Consider the following 6,000-nt stretch of genomic DNA (forward strand, 5'->3'; position numbering starts at 1 on the left):
TCCTGGCCACAGCAAGAGCTGTGATTGATGTTGACAGAGGTGAAATAGTCCTTCAATGGAATGAGAACTCCCTTGTATTTAAAACTCAAGGATCTCCCTCTGCAACCATGGAGAGGAAGCAGAAAAAGCTCCTCTCAAAGCAGAGTCAACCAGAGCCCCCACAGTCAAACTCTAAGTTTGGTGTTGGGAGGCCACAACCAAACTCTAAGTTTGGTGTTGAACTCCCATATCCAAACTCTAAGTTTGGTGTTGGAGAGTCTCAATAAAGCTCTGCACATCTGTGAGGCTCCATGAGAGCCCACTGTCAAGCTATTGACATTAAAGAAGCGCTTGTTGGGAGGCAACCCAATTTTTATTTATCTAACTATATTTTTTTAGTTATATGTCTTTGTAGGTTCATGATCATGTGGAGTCACAAAATAAATATAAAAATTGAAAACGGAATCAAAAACAGCAGAAGAGAAAAATCACACCCTGGAGGAGCATCTGTCTGGCGTTCAGCGCCAGAACAGAGCATGGTGCTGGCGTTGAACGCCCAAAATGGGCAGCTTCTGGGCGCTGAACGCCAGAACAGGCATGGTTCTGGCGTTCAACGCCAGAAATGGCACACAAATGGGCGTTGAACGCCCAAAATGGCCACCAACCTGGCGCTGAACGCCTAGAGTTGTGTACAAAGGCATTTTTACATGCCTAATGGGTGCAGGGATGTAAATCCTTGAACACCTCAGGATCTGTGGACCCCACAGGATCCACTCAGGATCTGTGGACCCCACAGGATCCACTCAGGACCTGTGGACCCCACAGGATCCCCACCTACCTCCACTCACTTCTTCTCACCACTCTCTTTCACACAACCCCCCCTCCCTTCCCTATATAAAGCCCTCCATTTTTCATCAAATTCACACAACACAACCCCTTTACACCCTTCTTGGCCGAACCACATCACTTTCTCCCTCTCCTCTATTTCTTCTTCTTCTTCATCTATTCTTTCTTTTATTGCTCGAGGACGAGCAATATTCTAAGTTTGGTGTGGTAAAAGCATAAGCTTTTTGTTTTTCTATAACCATTGATGGCACCTAAGACCGGAGAATCCTCTAGAAAGGGGAAAGGAAAGACAAAAGCTTCCACCTCCGAGTCATGGGAGATGGAAAGGTTCATCTCCAAAGCACATCAAGACCACTTCTATGATGTTGTGGCCAAGAAGAAGGTGATCCCTGAGGTCCCTTTCAAACTCAAAAGAAATGAGTATCCGGAGGTCCGACATGAAATTCAAAGAAGAGGTTGGGAAGTTCTAACAAATCCCATCCAACAAGTCGGCATCCTAATGGTTCAAGAGTTCTATGCTAATGCATGGATCACCAGGAACCATGATCAAAGTAAGAACCCGGATCCAAAGAACTATGTTACAATGGTTCGGGGAAAATACTTAGATTTTAGTCCGGAGAATGTGAGGTTGGCGTTTAACTTGCCCATGATGCAAGGAGATGAACGCCCCTACACTAGAAGGGTCAACTTTAATCAAAGGTTGGACCAAGTCCTTATGGACATATGTGTAGAAGGAGCTCAATGGAAGATTGACTCCAAAGGCAAGCCGGTTCAACTAAAAAGATTGGACCTCAAGTCTGTGGCTAGAGGATGGTTGGAGTTCATTCAATACTCAATCATTCCCACTAGCAACCGGTCTGAAGTTACTATAGACCGGGCCATCATGATCCACAGCATCATGATTGGAGAAGAGGTGGAAGTTCATGAGATTATACCTCAAGAACTCTACAAGGTGGCTGACAAGTCTTCCACTATGGCAAGGTTAGCCTTTCCTCACCTCATTTGCCACCTATGCAATTCAGCTGGGATTGACATAGAGGGAGATATCCTCATTAAAGAGGACAAGCTCATCACTAAGAAAAAGATGGAGCAAGCAAGAGAGCCCATTCATGGAGCTCAAGAGGCGTATGAAGCTCATCACCATGAGATCCCAGAGATGCCTCAAATGCACTTTCCTCCACAAAACTATTGGGAGCAAATCAACACCTCCCTAGGAGAATTGAGTTCCAATATGGGACAACTAAGGGTGGAAATCAAGAGCACTCCATCATGCTTCATGAAATAAGAGAAGATCAAAAAGCAATGAGGGAGGAGCAACAAAGACAAGGAAGAGACATAGAAGAGCTCAAGGACATCATTGGTTCCTCAAGAAGGAAACGCCACCATCACTAAGGTGGATTCATTCCTTGTTCTTGCTTTCTCTATTTTTTGTTTTCTATGTTATGTGCTTATCTATGTTTGTGTCTTCATTACATGATCATTAGTAGTTAGTAACTTTGTCTTAAAGTTATAAATGTCCTATGAATCCATCACCTCTCTTAAATGAGAAATGTTTTAATTCAAAAGAACAAGAAGTACATGAGTTTCGAATTTATCCTTGAACTTAGCTTAATTATATTGATGTGGTGACAATGCTTCTTGTTTTCTGAATGTATGCTTGAACAGTGCATATGTCTTTTGAAGTTGTTGTTTAAGAATGTTAAATATGTTGGCTCTTGAAAGAATGATGACTAGGAAACATGTTATTTGATAATCTGAAAAATCATAAAAATAATTCTTGAAGCAAGAAAAAGCAGCAAAGAACAAAGCTTGCAGAAAAAAAAAATATAGGCGAAAAAAAAATATAGAAAAAAAAAGAGAAAAAGCAAGCAAAAAAAGCCAATAACCCTTAAAACCAAAAGGCAAGGGAAATAAAAAGGATCCCAAGGCTTTGAGCATCAGTGGATAGGAGGGCCTAAAGGAATAAAATCATGGTCTAAGCGGCTAAACCAGGCTGTCCCTAACCATGTGCTTGTGGCGTGTAGGTGTCAAGTGAAAACTTGAGACTGAGCGGTTAAAGTCAAGGTCCAAAGCAAAAAAAGAGTGTGCTTAAGAACTCTGGACACCTCTAATTGGGGACTCTAGCAAAGCTGAGTCACAATCTGAAAAGGTTCACCCAATTATGTGTCTGTGGCATTTATGTATCCGGTGGTAATACTGGAAAACAAAGTGCTTAGGGCCACGGCCAAGACTCATAAAGAAGCTGTGTTCAAGAATCATCATACTGAACTAGGAGAGTCAATAACACTATTCGAAATCTGAAGTTCCTATAGATGCCAATCATTCTGAACCTCAATGGATAAAGTGAGATGCCAAAACTATTCAAGAGGCAAAAAGCTATAAGTCCTGCTCATTTGATTGGAGCTATGTTTCACTGATAGTTTGGAATTTATAGTATATTCTCTTCTTTGTATCCTAATTGATTTTCAGTTGCTTGGGGACAAGCAACAATTTAAGTTTGGTGTTGTGATGAGCGGATAATTTATACGCTTTTTGACATTGTTTTTAGTATGTTTTTAGTAGAATCTAGTTACTTTTAGGGAGGTTTTCATTATTTTTTATGTTAAATTCACATTTCTGGACTTTACTATGAGTTTGTGTGTTTTTCTATGATTTCAGGTATTTTCTAGCTGAAATTGAGGGACTTGAGCAGAAATCAGATTCAGAGGTTGAAGAAGGACTGCTGATGCTGTTGGATTCTGACCTCCCTGCACTCAAAATGAATTTTCTGGAGATACAGAACACAAAATGGCACGCATTCAATTGCGTTGGAAAGTAGACATCCAGGGCTTTCCAGAAATGTATAATAGTCCATACTTTGGCCAAAAATAGATGACGTAAACTGGCATTCAACGCCAGCTTTCTGCCCAAATCTGGTGTCCAGCGCCAGAAAAGGAGCCAAAACCAGAGTTGAACGCCCAAACTGGCACAAAAGCTGGTGTTCAACTCCAAGAAAGACCTCTACACGTGCAACACTCAAGCTCAGCCCAAACACACACCAAGTGGGCCCCGGAAGTGGATTTATGCATCAATTACTTACTCATGTAAACCCTAGTAGCTAGTTTATTATAAATAGGACCTTTTACTATTGTATTAGGCATCTTTTGAACCATCTTTGAATCTTTTGATCATATTTGGACGCCTGGTTCTTAGATCAGAAGGGCTGGCCATTCGGCCATGCCTGGACCTTTCATTTATGTATTTTCAACGGTAGAGTTTCTACACTCCATAGATTAAGGTGTGGAGCTCTGCTGTTCCTCAAAGATTAATGCAAAGTACTTCTGTTTTCTATTCAATTCATCTTATTTCGCTTCTAAGATATCCATTCGCACCCAAGAACGTGATGAAGGTGATGATTATGTGTGACGCTCATCACCATTCTCCCCTATGAACACGTGCCTGACAAACACTTCCGTTCTACATGAAATAAGCTAGAATGAATATCTCTTAGATCTCTTAACCGGAATCTTCGTGGCGTAAGCTAGAATGATGGCGGCATTCAAGAGAATCTGGAAAGTCTAAACCTTGTCTGTGGTATTCCGAGTAGGATTCAATGATTGAATGACTGTGACGAGCTTCAAACTCGCGAGTGCTGGGCGTTAGTGACAGACGCAAAAGGAGGGTGAATCCTATTCCAGCATGATCGAGAACCGACAGATGATTAGCCGTGCTGTGACAGAGCATGTGAGCATATTTTTCACTGAGAGGAGGGGATGTAGCCACTGACAACGGTGATGCCCTTGCATAAAGCCAGCCATGGAAAGGAGTAAGACTGATTGGATGAAGATAGCAGGAAAGCAGAGGTTCAGAGGAATGAAAAGCATCTCCATTCGCTTATCTGAAATTCCTACCAATGATTTACATAAGTACCTCTATCCCTATTCTATTAATTATTATTCGAAAACACCATTATCAATTTATATCTGCCTGACTGAGATTTGCAAGGTGACCATAGCTTGCTTCATACCAACAATCTCCGTGGGATTCGACCCTTACTCACGTAAGGTATTACTTGGACGACCCAATGCACTTGCTGGTTAGTTACACGGAGTTGTGAACCATGGTCTTGGTACCAAGTTTTGGCGCCATTTCCAGGGAAAGAAAGAGCAATGAATTTTACATAATTAAAGTGTAATCACGATTCCGCGTACCAGTGCTTCTTCATAAGTGTGTGGGTTTTTGAAAAATTTGAAACCCTAATTATGAAAGGCTGAGAAAACTATTTTAAAGGAGCTTGTTGGAGGAATGTTGAAGTACCAAATCACAAACCCAGTTATATCTAATGCGAGTTGCAACAGTTCTGAAAGCGATGAATTAAAGAAAAAGAAGGCTAAAAATTTGGATGGAAGATGTTACTGTGGGATAAAAGTGGTATTGCTAAAGTCTAGTACTATGACAAATCCTGGAAGAAGCGTCATCCGTTGTCCAAAGTGGATGGTAAGTAAGATCAGATTGTTGATGTTTTGTTAGAAGTGGAAAAAGTGGCTTGCCCCTCATCTTTTTTATGTAACCATTAAAAACCTTACTATTGTTGTCTTTGATATTATCGTTCTTCAGCCACTCGCTAAAATGTGATCAATTCCATTGAGAAGGTGCAATTCTCTATAGATGCTTACACGCATGAGGGTTCATGCTCTTAACTCTGTCCATAGCAGCATTGAATTCTTGGAGAGTCATGACTTTTGCACAGCTGAACAGTGCTCCTTTGAAGTCAAGACCATTCCATTTCTTAGCAAAATTTTGCCATATATGCCTAGAATAGAATTTGTGATGCTATCCTAGCATAACTTCCTGTAGAGCAGGAATAAGATCCTACAAATCCAACACCACTCAAATATGTTACAGCTATTAATTTTATTCTGAATAACACTATTACATATAAAACAATTAATTTTATATTGCATATTATTAATTATATAAAGTAATTAATTTTATTCTGAACAACACTATTACATATAAAGTAATTAATTTTATATAATAAAGCAATTAATTTTATTCTGAATAGTACTATTACATATATCATGTAGTAGTAGAAATAACATAGAAATGTAATGGACAATAACAGCTAATAAATCAACAAAAACCATTTGTTATATCGAAGATTATTTAAAAAAAAACATACGCAATAATAGCTAA

Source organism: Arachis ipaensis, chromosome B7, assembly GCF_059453495.1.
Source record: "Arachis ipaensis isolate K30076 ecotype BB chromosome B7, ASM5945349v1, whole genome shotgun sequence".
Lineage (NCBI taxonomy): Eukaryota > Viridiplantae > Streptophyta > Magnoliopsida > Fabales > Fabaceae > Arachis > Arachis ipaensis.